This window comes from Epinephelus lanceolatus, chromosome 16 (assembly GCF_041903045.1).
Source record: "Epinephelus lanceolatus isolate andai-2023 chromosome 16, ASM4190304v1, whole genome shotgun sequence".
NCBI classification, from domain to species: Eukaryota; Metazoa; Chordata; class Actinopteri; order Perciformes; family Serranidae; genus Epinephelus; species Epinephelus lanceolatus.
In genome coordinates, this window is record NC_135749.1 from 32980273 (window position 1) to 32992826 (window position 12554).

Here is a 12554-nt window from a genome sequence, read left to right on the forward strand (position 1 = left end):
TTCTCTCAAAGTTTGAGCAAATTATCATCTGTTGCTGAAGTGAAGCACTGCAGGTTTGTATCAACACATACTCACACCAACAAAAGTCAGACAAAATGGCAGTTCTGATCTATGTCTGACCGAACATGTGTGTGTATGAGTGAGGAAGAGACACAGTGAGGGAGAGAGGGAGAGAGAGAGAGAGAGAGAGAGAGAGAGAGAGAGAGAGAGAGAGAGAGAGGTTTAAAATTACCCACCTAAAGCCAATCCTCCTCAAGCTAATCAGTGTGCTGAATGGACTAACCAGCTTGGGGACTTGAAACTCACGGGCAGGTAAGAAAACTTTTGTTTCTTTCGCACAAAATTTTCTTAAAAGCAAACTTCTGTGTTTTTAAACTCTTTGGGAAGAGTAAAACAATCCCTATCTTATGAGATCCTCCATCAGTTCTTGCTGGCACACAAAGTTAGAGCTGAGCTCCCCAGGTGGTTTGTTTACAGTGACGCAGATGATGTAAGTAATGCTCCGGCGAGAATGAGTTGCTATTATTTGTCCAAATCAGTTTAAGGGAAACCTGTTAATGTGTTTTTAAATGTTAGAAATATGAGGTGGGATTCATTTTGTTATGTAATGCACGTATAGGGATTTTCTCAACCGGGCCATAATTGACATGCGACCATAAGCTGTAGGCGTACGTGCTACATGTGCAATAAGACAGTAGTAAAGATCTAATTTCTGTTTAAAATGTATCTGCACACGTTCTAAAGTCAAAACTAGAATTAAAATCTGTGAATTTAGAGACCAAAATTTTGGCCCTTAGGGTATTTTTGAAAAAACAAATGTAGGAATATAATGTGGCTTACACTTTTGTTATAAAACTAAAAGACTCCCGGGGCAGCAGTAGCTCAGCCCATAGGGACTTGGGTTGGGAACCGGAGGGTCGTCTGTTCGAGTCCCCGTCCTGACCAAAATATGGAGCGTGGACTGGTAGCTGGAGAGGTGCCAGTTCACCTCCTGGGCACTGCCGAGGTGCCCCTGAGCAAGGCACTGAACCCCCCAACCGCTCGGAGCGCCTGTCATGGGCAGCCCACTCTGACATCTCTCCACTTAGTGCATGTATAGGTCCTGTTTGTGCATGTGTGTGTTTGGACCTGTGTGTAATTGACAACAGAGTGAAAAATTGAATTTCCCCTCGGGGATTAATAAAGTATATATAAAATATAATAATTTCAAGAACTGCATCTCCAGTCAGGTTTATCCGAAGACACATCCTGAACGTGACTGAATCACATTGAGTGTTGCTGAGTAGTGATATGAAAACCCTGTCTCCTAGAAATTAAGTTTGCACGTTACTAAACTGCTGTTACTAAACTGCTTTCTTAATTACATTGTTGAGGCAATGTAATCACTGCCTGGATTATGTTCAAAGACAGCGTTTCTTTCAGGTAACACCTAGGCTTTGGAGAGAGGTAGTTGGAGAGGATGGCAGGTGTACAGCGTGCAGGGCCTTGGCACCAGAACTTAAGGTTCACATCCAGACTCATGTCTTAGTTTAAGGCAACAAAAGCTCTTTGGTTGAGGTTAGGACAAGATTGTGACTTTGGATATATCTCAAATAAAACACAGAAACAAAGACCCTTGTCCGAGGTTAAGGTGACAAATGTGTTTTGGTTAAGAAAGAATAAGATTTTTGTAGAAAGCATAATTTGATCTGCATCATATTTCTCTTAAAACTAATTTGCTGTTTCAAATTAGTTGCATATAAACATAATTTCTAGGAGATGGGACTGTGAGTTGTGATATGAAGCTGTTGGCTCATGTTGGAAAGACGTGAACTGAAACAACAGACGACTTGTGCATGTGTTCATTGTCATTTACCCGTTTGATGTTTTGACACAAAATGAAAAGTACAACATGAAAACTTTTTAAAATATCATTAGATTTGACTTACTTGGAATACCCAAACAAATAACTCCCCCACCCTTTATCCTCCATGTCCCTGCCCCCATCTCTGCATGTGCCACTACTTCATCCTCGTCTAATATTGAGGGCAGTTTTGATGAGCCTTACATCACGTGTGGCTAAGATCTTGAGGTGTTTCACACCTCATCTTTAGCCTTCATGCAATCTCCTTATGTGTTTGAACTGCTAGAGTTCACGAGTTCACGAATTCACATCCTGTTAAACATATTTAAATTGTATGAGCAAAGACACTCAGATCCTTTAGTAGCTGTATCTCTTTGGGTAATCCTTCACTGAATTATCATTCTATTAGCATACGTCTTGTTTAGCATTAGACATGTGTCTTAATATCTGTTTAGCAGAGGAACTGTTGTGGTTATTAGGTTCCTTAATTGTTGTTCTAGAAAATCCCCCTAACAACTTCAGCAATATGCATCAACTACCCAGACAATAGAGGGGAGTCTTTTGTTGTGGAGGCCTTGGCATCCTTTCCAGTACTCCTCATGTGTATCCTGCTGAGCCTTTGGCCCCATCGATGCAACGCTGATAGGCTAGAGGCCACGTGCAGTGCTGAGACCTTGGTTTGACTCCTCTTCATTAGTCGCAGTGAGGCCAGAGATGGCTTACAGGAGTCAAAATGTGAGGAGATCCATCACCTCTCAGATCAGAAATCCACCTCATGACAAGCGTGACGCCAGCTCTCGCTAAATCCCTGACAGCCAAGAATTAAGATAAATGATAGAATTATTTAAAAAAAAACACAGGGACTTGAAACCTTGGGTAATAGGAAGATAGACAACCTTATATAGGGAAATTACTACCTAAAGTTCATTGTATAGTGTATCTCAGAGTTAGGAGATGCGATCTGTAAAAGTGGAAGTCCTATAATGGGCAGAATTTTTGACTTTGCCATCAATCATCAAAATCATTAGGATCAGTACATTGTAATTCTGGTTCCTTACATTATAACTGGTCTCTTATTATTGTCCAGACAGGAAACCTGTGTCCCAGTTACAAAGCTGTCGATGCTTTTGACTTACATCCCTTTCGTGATGATGTGTGAATAAACTCTCTCTGTTACAATAGCTAGTCCAGACCTCAGCTGAGAAACCTGAGCTCCCTGCAGCACTCCCTGTGCTAAGCCAGTGTATTGTCACATTAGTTGGCCAGTCTTTTCACTCTAGCATGAGCCAGAGAGCTTTCCACGGCATCACAAGTATTTCCAGCCGGTCTGGCGAGGCCAACCCCAGGCAGGGAGGTCGCTGATGAAGCTGTCTCTGTGTAAACCCAGGTGGTGTTTTAACCTCAGGGTGGAGGCAGGGCGATGACCTCTGACTCATAGGCCCAAGTTCACCAGTTTCTTTCCCCTCCCAATGCTGTTGTGGGAAAGAGAAATGCAAAGACCATAACTCATGCAACCCTGTGTCCAGAGAAGTTAAACTGATACTGCTTACATCAGTAGTAGGCTACAGTCGCATAATAAATGTTGGCATTGTACATTTCTGAAAGCAATAGATTCTTTATATATTTCATGCATATTTTATATCAGTGTTTCTCAAGTGACATAGTAGATATGGTCTGATTTGATCATCAGGAGGTGGAGAGTATGGTGGATGGTGTAACATCTAGACCACCGTTTAAGACCAGCAAACAACAAAATGGTTGTTTGTGAGCGAGTCATCCCTGTGTTTCCAGCAGCTTTTTGGCCACCAAACATGGGTGTTTATTATCAATCCATTGCTGTGTTTCCACCAGGGATAGTGCCAAGAAAAGCACTTGTTTTTGTGACATTGCTGCATTTCCTTCTGGCATAGTGCTACAAAAACCAAAGCAAAAACATGATCTTTTCCTGACCATAACCAAGTCTTTTTTTGTGCCCAAACCCAACTGCACATTAACCACAGCATTGCTGAAGTGTAATGTTTTTAAATATCTAAATATCCACAACAGAATAACATACAAATGAAATGTGTCTGTGGTTTACAGAAACTTACAATGCCACCATTTATTCTAGCCAATGAGTTGTTTAGTACTCTGCAGGTGGTCTGATTTGTGTCCTGTGCCAAAGATGACAAAACGCTACTTTGATAAAACATTACTTGGCAATATGTAAAGTTGAGTATGATTTTAAACTTGATAAAGCAGGATCTGTATTGTGACCATGAACTATTAGGCATTCTTTTTTTATCATATTAAGAGGTTTGGTAATTGTTATCTGCAAGATTTGGGTTACAGTTAGAGTCAGGTTACTCTGACTTTGTCTTACTCTCTGAGCAAAGATTTTGCTTCTTTCATGTTAATTCAGGAAATCATGGATGCATGGCCTTTGTCTAGTGCTGCTATGATTAAAAAGAGAGGAGAAAGTTGAGTGTTTTTTAATCACAGTTAGACAAAGTGCCGCCACCAGGTTTCATTGCTTTCGGAGACACTATCTGTTCAGGGTAATGGATGCAGTTTAAAGTGAAGTGAATGACTACTCTTTTGTGAAAATTACAAAAGACTAAATTACTGGCATCCAAATGTACTAAAATAAAAAAGTACAAAGGTGCCATCGAAGCACTCAGCACATGTGGCACTTAGCAGCTCCACAGTAAAAAGCTGTTGACCCGGACAGCTCTAAACTGTAATTATATGTGTCTGCCTGGATGTGAGGCAGGATTGGGTTCAAGAAGGGAATGGTTAACTCGTCTTTAACCCTTTTCAGTTGATTTTAATTGAGCTGGTTCCTGTTTTGCAGTCACAGGAAATAAATCTTTGTTTTACATCCACAGTGTTAGCATGTGAGTGAGTGGGCTGATTTGCATGCAGCTTGGTTTATAAAAGGCTATTTAGTGTCTCATAAGAGATAGCAGGGACATGTTACAGTATGTTTGCAAGATCAAGAAATCAGTACAACTTTGACTTAAATAGTGATATCTATGGGAACAAGATTACTTTTAAAATGTATAGAATGGATATGCTTAGGAGCCAAAACACTATGAAAGAAACACAGTTGAAATAGTAGTCATTATATTTATCTGGTACAGTGGCCAGATTAAACCAAAAGGTTGTTTTGTTTTGTTTTGTTTTAGTTGTTGTACAAGTATTATACCAAGATAAATTGTTGTGACATTATCCTGGATAACAGTGATGGGTCCCTCATGTCACAATTTCTTATAAGTTTTTATTATATTGCAGAAATGTAGAGGATGTCCTTGTAAAACGGGAACTTGGGCACCAAGACATAAATCATTACGCTGAACTGTTCCATATGGACGTTTTCAATGAGGTCATATTTCATCACCCTCCTAACTTTGATTGACTGCATGAGCCTGGTGGTAATTATGACAGGAGACATTTTCAATGGATAGGTCATTATTTTCCCAAATGGACAAAGGCCTGAAAAATGAAGACATGTCCTAATGTACTGTTCATGAAAAAGTATCATTAGCACAGCAAGAAGGACAGCATGATAAAAAATGTAATTATGCTAAAATATGCTCAAATCTAAAAGTTCTTACAACTGCAAGTTCTCACAACATCCGATCAACCAAAGGGTTCCATAGAGAAAAGATCAGAAAGACCTCATAACAAAAACGTCCCAGCAATGAAATGTCCTCACCAGTCCTCATAATCAATAGTCCTTACAACAAAAAGTCCTCACAACTGAAATTCTCACAACCACAGACACTCAAACTAAAACTGTTTACAGACAATAGCTATCACAACCTCACAACAAAGAGTCCTTCCAACTGAAAGTCCTTCCAACTAAATGTCCCCACAACTAAAAGTCCTCATCATAAAAAGTCCTCACAGCTAAGTGTCATCACAACTTAAAGTCCTCACAATGAAAAGTTTTCACAATTTAAAGGTCTCACAACTAAAATTTCTCATAAAAAAAAGTCCTCATAACTAAATGTCCTCATAACAAAAGGTTCTTGTAAAAACAGTCCTAGCAACGAAATATCCTCACTAGTGCAGGTCCTCATAACAAATAATCCCTACAAAATATAGATTTCCCACAATCCCTCACAAATACAACAAAAAGTTCATAGAACTCAATTTCCTCATAACAAAAAACATTATAGCAAAACTTTTTGTAAAAAAAAAAAAAAAGGTCCTAGCAACAAAATGTCCTCACTAATGCAGGTCCTCACAACGGAAGTTCCTCATAGGAAAAAGACCTAATAATAAAAACACCCTACCAAATAATTGTCCTCACCACTGCAAGTCCTCATAACAAATAGTCCTCACAACAAAAAGATCTCATGACAAAAAGGCTCCACAACTAAGGGCCCGTTCACACCTACCTACCTAAGAGTTGTACAGATAAAACTAAACCAAGTCTCAGTTTGTAACAAGTGTGAAAACATTTCTTTGGATTGTTCGGACTTTCGGACCAGTTGCACTTAGTTCTGGCAGGCGGTCATCAGAACCAAAAAAAGAAAAAAAACAACGCAAGAAATCAAAATGAACCGTGACAGCACATGTGGAGAGGAGGTCCAATGACTTCAAATTTGTACACTTTCAGTTATTTTTCAATTAGAAATTGAAGATTCGAGAGGATGGGAGAACAATGCCACCTAAAGATCAAGAAACTATGGCAGTAGTATATAAAGGTGGTAACAAAATTAATCTGTTCATAGTTTAGAGGGCTACCCACCAAACTGACACCCTGCTGACACATGCTCGTATTCAGACCAATCAGCATGCAACATAAACGCAATGTTTAACCAAAACTGTCTGGATGAAATTTATAAAATGTAACAAAATCGCATACCTTGGTTTGAACCTCAATGTGTGAAAAGACCCTAAAAGATGTCCTCGCTAATTACCACATCTGAAGGTTCTCTCATGTAAAAGTTCTTACAACTAAACATTCGTAAAACAAAAAGTTCTCACAATCCAGAGTTCTCACTGAGAAAAGCCCTCATACTGTGACTACTAGTGCTTACAAGGAGAACATTTCTAAATCAAGGATCCTCACAATTCAACAGGTTTACAACTAAGTCCTCACAACTGAAATCCCTAACATTGTAAGAGTTCTCGTAACAAAAAGTCTTTGCAGCTAAAAGTCCTCACAACTAAACAAGACAGTGACCCAACTTATTCTCTCTATATAAATTAAATGTAAATGCATTCAAGTATAGACATTACTGTGAGGAAAATGGCTCAGACTTCATCAGATTTAACAAAGGCTTCAGCACTTACTTAGCTTGATAATGATGCGGAGATGGTAGCTTTGTTTCAGGGTGTATAGAAAGATATAAAGGATATTGAGGGAGACAGTCACAGACTTACATTAATACACTATAATGCATTGCTTTTGCAAAATATATTAAAAAGAAAGTTTTAATAATGAAAATCACTATATTAGATAAGAGCATTTCAGTAATGGCTTTATGCTAATAGATTCTGCATTCTGTACCTCAAGGTTGTTATTCTCTTTTTAGTGCAATTTTGATTACATTTACAGCAGTTAATTATCACCCACAAAAAAATCTGTATAAATTTGATATGCAGTGAGAAAATGCTGTCTGTTGTCTGTCTCGTGTCTTTCAATTAGGCTTCTACTCGTTAAATAAATGTACAGGTTAGGACAATAGTTTAGTGTGGTTCTACTGTTAGAACAAAATTCAACCTTAAAAGAAAGTGATGTGTAAAATACAAGAACTAGAAGAGAAAGCAATATAAAAGTGTGCTTGTAAGAAGTAAGTATTTTTCTGTATCGGAAGTCTAACTGTTCCAATGTTGCTTGTGAAGAAAATATGGGAGGAGAATGCTTGAAAGTAAAGTTTTATTTGTCAGCAGCAGTACCTGACAAACAACTGGCCTGATTTTCATGAAACTTGGATGCAAAGGTGTAGCGTGGGCCAAGAAGGATGCCATTCCATTTTGGAGCAGACCCAAATCTTGGGGCATATAAATATAAATATATATATGCACTAACAGTACAAACAACAGCAGCTCTGCTGAACTGTATCAATAATGGGTGTTAACTCACACTCAGTGAGGCGACCTGGGGGGGGACCAAAGGGTGGGCATAAGGTTTCCATGATGAGGTTGTCCCACTGCTGTAGGTTTGACATTGCAGCTGTAACTATCTCATGAGCAGCCCAGATAGTGCACAGTGCAGAGTGGCAGCACTAGCCACTGGGGACATGAACTTTGCGTGCATGCCTGACCGGCCTGGCTACCGAAACAAACAACGCACCCTTATAGAACAATTTGTATGATATTCTACGTGTTATCATCTCACGAATGATCTTATATCCTTAACTTGGAGTTACATAATTAACGTAAAGTTACAGAAGTTAGGCCTAGACAGTTAAAGCTATGGTGGTTAGGTTTAAGACAAGAAACGACTCAAACTTTGCACGGTTCCAATCTCCAGGGAAAAGTCCACGTTTTTGTGAACCATCCACCACCCCAACCTGCCTTCTTACAAGACCGTTCAGAACTTCTCCCTTTTTAACTCTCAGCAACATATTTGTCACGCGATCGCAGCCTTTTGAAATATGTGGGATATGTACAAATTTGTGTTCATTACTTTTTGTAGGAACACATACAAACAGTGTATGAGCACAGCGTAAAACAAACCACAGAGAAGCTCAAATGACAACACAGTGGCATATTGTATACTTTGACATTGCAAATAGGGCATTTGGCCTTGGTGGTGGTCCACGCTCACTGAGTGCACTTGTGGTTCACAGTGTGTCAATACAGAGGTCACAGACATAAAACATTTCAGTCGCTGAATTGATCAAAAATTGATACAGAATTTGAAAACTCAAAAGTTCCACAAAACATTTCAAATTTATTTTAAGTTAGGCTATATCCCAAAAGTCTGCCTACTTTTCCCTCAGTGAAAATAGTGTTTTCCAACGCAGTTTCCCATGTCTGTGCTTGTTAATCAAGTGCGAGAGATTAATGTTCATCCAGGTGTTGGAACGCTCCCCGAGCCTGTTTAAAGAAATTAAGACTTTCACCTCTGACACATGATGTCACAGCACCTCCTACACCGTCACTCCTCAGAGTGTCACTTGTTTGTTGTGTTGTGGCGAGGCACATTCAGACAGACATGACTCACCTCCACACCATGTTTACCATGGAGCTGGTGCACCTGACAGGGAGGCGGGGGTGGGTGGGGGGGTTTGACTCATGTGATGTGTTGCGTGAGGCGTGGAGTTGAGCTCAGGGCAAGCACAGGAAGAGGAGGGGGAGCACCTTTAAGCTGCAAGGAGGATGAGGCCACATGGTGGGAGGCATACAGTGAACCTGGATAATTGATCCTTGCCAGGGGCTGCGATTAGCTTTAGAGGCTGTCATATACATGTTAACATGCACAAAGAAAATGGTTTAGTTTTCTATAATGTTTTTTAATAAACCATAATGTTTTTTGATGTTTTTGTGCATCATAGATAGAACACGCCCACATCACAAGTGTTAACTGAAAATAAGAATAAAAACTAACAGTACGACAAATCTGAATTCTGTGGACACTTCTCATCTTTAGCTTTAAATTCATTGAGAAATCTAATCTGTTGGACGTTGGAAAATATTCACTGAGGTAATTGATTTGAACAGAATATTTATACATACAGCAATCTTGAGGAGAAACCACACACTACCTAAGAAACTGTGATTTTTGTTCATACTGGCTGTTGATTGCCTCATAATGATCACCGGCTGCTCGTCACGCACATGTTCTTCTTCTGCAGCGACACGTGTCACAACAATGGCTTGACTTTGTGTGTGGAGGGGCGAGTTCCTCTGGCGGAACCAGGACCCTGCAGCCAATCCCTCGTTAAATAGCATTAAATCCAACCAATCCTTTTAGTCTGTCACCCTCGAGAGGATGAGGTGAGGCAGGGAGACATGTTCCTGTGGTCTGCTCTGCCTCTGCTGATGGGAGCATTAGCAGATCAACCTGATGCACCTGTAAGGGCCACTGCAAGCCTGACTACAGTGAAAATTACACAAAAATGAGTACCAATAATGACCTGAGAGAAATACACTTTTTAGTTTTTTTTTTAGATGTCATCCAAAATGAAAATTTGAGGAAATGAGAGAAAATAATTGTATCCAAGAAAACATGTAAAAACAACCAATAGTAAAAGTTATTCTTCACACTGACCATATTAACAAACATTATTAACATTATATATACATGGCTGTTCATTAACTTTTTATATCAGCAGAGAATGTGCTTTGCCACGCAGAAAAAAAAATGAAAAAAGAAAAAATGCCCTAAGTTACTAAAAACATGGTAATATTTAAATACTATTTATTATTATTATTTGTTTTATACAAAAAAATGGTTAAATGTAGTTCTTTAGTGACCCAAAACGCACAACTGCTAAACCTCTTTGTGTTTGCAGGAGCCACAGACGTTGTCACTGAAACAGGTCTATACATCCTTCCTTCCTTTTGTCTCGAAAGAGGGGGGGGGGGGGGCATCGCTCATTGCCCTTGGTGATGCTCTTTGTGCTCATGTGTGATGCCTCGTGCCTCAGCGAAGTATCACGTATCCTAAGTCTCCACTAATGTTGTCTTTAAGTATCAGACAGTGGGGCTCACTGTCAGATTAAGGCCTTCATCTGTTGGCTGCAGCTTCACCTCCGAACACCTCATTAAACTGCACTCAGTGAACCGACTTTTGAAAAACAAACAAAAAAAAAACAAACATGTTTACTGTTAGACAGCAAATGGTTAAGAAATCAGTGCTGCTATAAAACTGGAACTTTAAGGCTTTTGCCTTTAATGGATAGGACAGTTGTTTTAGCGTGTAAGAAGGAGAAAGAGGGGGGTTGACATGTAGAAAAGGGCCATAGTTTGGACTTGAACCACTCCTGTGGCCACTGCAACAAGGCCCTACCAGGTGAGCTAATGTGCACCAGCTGTTTAATGCTGTCCCCCTGTTTATATGGATTCATTTACAGCCAAGTCTTGTCCTTTCCAATATGGCTGCAATGTTCATGTATAATGCAGCAGCCAATCATCATCATCATCATCATCATCATCATCATCATCATCAATGATCGTCATCTACGTTTATATCTACGGTCACTGCCTTGCACGACAGCTGGATTCTCACGATATCATGAGATCACGTGAGAATCTTGGTTTGCCAAGATCATACATAAATCCAGCTTGTCACGCTTTGAGTAGGCCTAATGCATATGTGTCAGTGTCTGGGATTGGAAGCAATCAGTATCTTATGAGGAGCTACTAGCAGACATGGTTTAGGTTTGTGAGGTGACTCAGAGAGGCAACTGTTGGTTAAAAAAAAACACAAAAGTGGCCGCAAAAGGGTTAGTATAGATGCTGCAATAGCATCAGTTATATCCAAACTCAAGAGTACTTCTTCATTGAAAGAAGAGCAAAGAACAGCAATGAAGCCTTTTCTTGATGGAAAAGATGTTTTCGCTCTTGTCCTGACTACTCCATGATAGCCAGTGATAGACAGATGAGTCATCCATTCCCCTGCCATGTAGCTGTTGTGTGTACCAAACCATATGGCACATCAGGTTAAGGCCAGCCACCAGGAAATGTGCCAGGCTTTGAAGCCATTTTTCATAGTGGCAAAACAGAGGAATTACATCCCTCGCATGAGGCCATGTTGCCTAAAAAATACTTTATTTCTATAGACTTACAAGGTATAAGATGTAAATCAGTAGATACTTTATTTTTCTGTGTGTGTCTCAACCCCCCCAAAATTGGTCCAATAACATTTGGAAAATCTAGAAGAGCTGCACAGTTGAATAATCTCAACTGTGTTAAGTCAAAGTAGCCAGCTCAGCCAATGGAAGTCTTGAGTGCACCAGCTCTATGGGCAACACAGTGTGGAAGCAGTGTGATCATCAACATCATTTTATAGGCAACTTTTTTGGCCTCATACACCACTGAGCAAGTGTCACAGGAATGAGCAAGGTTCGCCTCCAACGCTGTAACCTTGTCTCTTTATACATCTACATGAACCCCCATGAAATCTCATCATGTTGATTTTATACTTCTCTTCTTGTGCAAAAAACAGTCAAGACAACATTTTAATCAATGACATTGCTCTACACGTAGGTGTATTTTGTTACCTTTGTAAAGAGCCATGCTCGTTTCCCCTTGTTAACAGTCTTTATGCTAAGCTAAGCTAACGTGCTGCAGCTTCATATTTGACATACAGACAGACTAGGGATTCTATAAAGCTTCTCATCTCTAAAGCAAGAATAGGAGTAAGTGTCTATATCTCAAAAGTGAATGTAATACAACAAAGTTTTATGCTTCGCCTCACTGAGTGTGAGTTGAGTACAACCAGTGCTGTCTTTTTTCTCAGGAGGAAAGTGTGCAGTGCTCAGCAGTTTAATGGGTGCTGTGGGTGTTTGAACTTGTGATAGCCTATGGAGATAAGGAGCTTAGAGGGAACAGCATCCTATGTGTTCTTCTTGGCTTTCTAGCATCCTGCTCTCTGGCTGACCCATCAAACATGTAGCCTAGAAGACTCGCCATATGCTGTGACACAGATGAAAGCTTTTCAACTTCCTGGCTGAAAACATTTAAATAGATCAGCTCTGCTCACTTTCATTAACCAAACATATTGTAGCTGCAGTGTTCCTTGCCTTAAATATTCTAGAATCTGTTC

General features: G+C 39.8%; 1 protein-coding gene across 1 annotated transcript in view; it reads left to right on the plus strand.

Annotated features, from left to right (window-relative positions):
- The first annotated feature begins 226 nt into the window (after nucleotides 1-226).
- The window catches only part of LOC117263279 (uncharacterized), a 29526-nt gene continuing 17198 nt past the window's right edge, over nucleotides 227-12554 (plus strand). Inside the window, exon 1 of the mRNA XM_033636518.2 lies at nucleotides 227-312. The gene's annotated coding sequence lies outside the window, so the exon portion shown is untranslated. The remainder of the gene's footprint in view (nucleotides 313-12554) is intronic.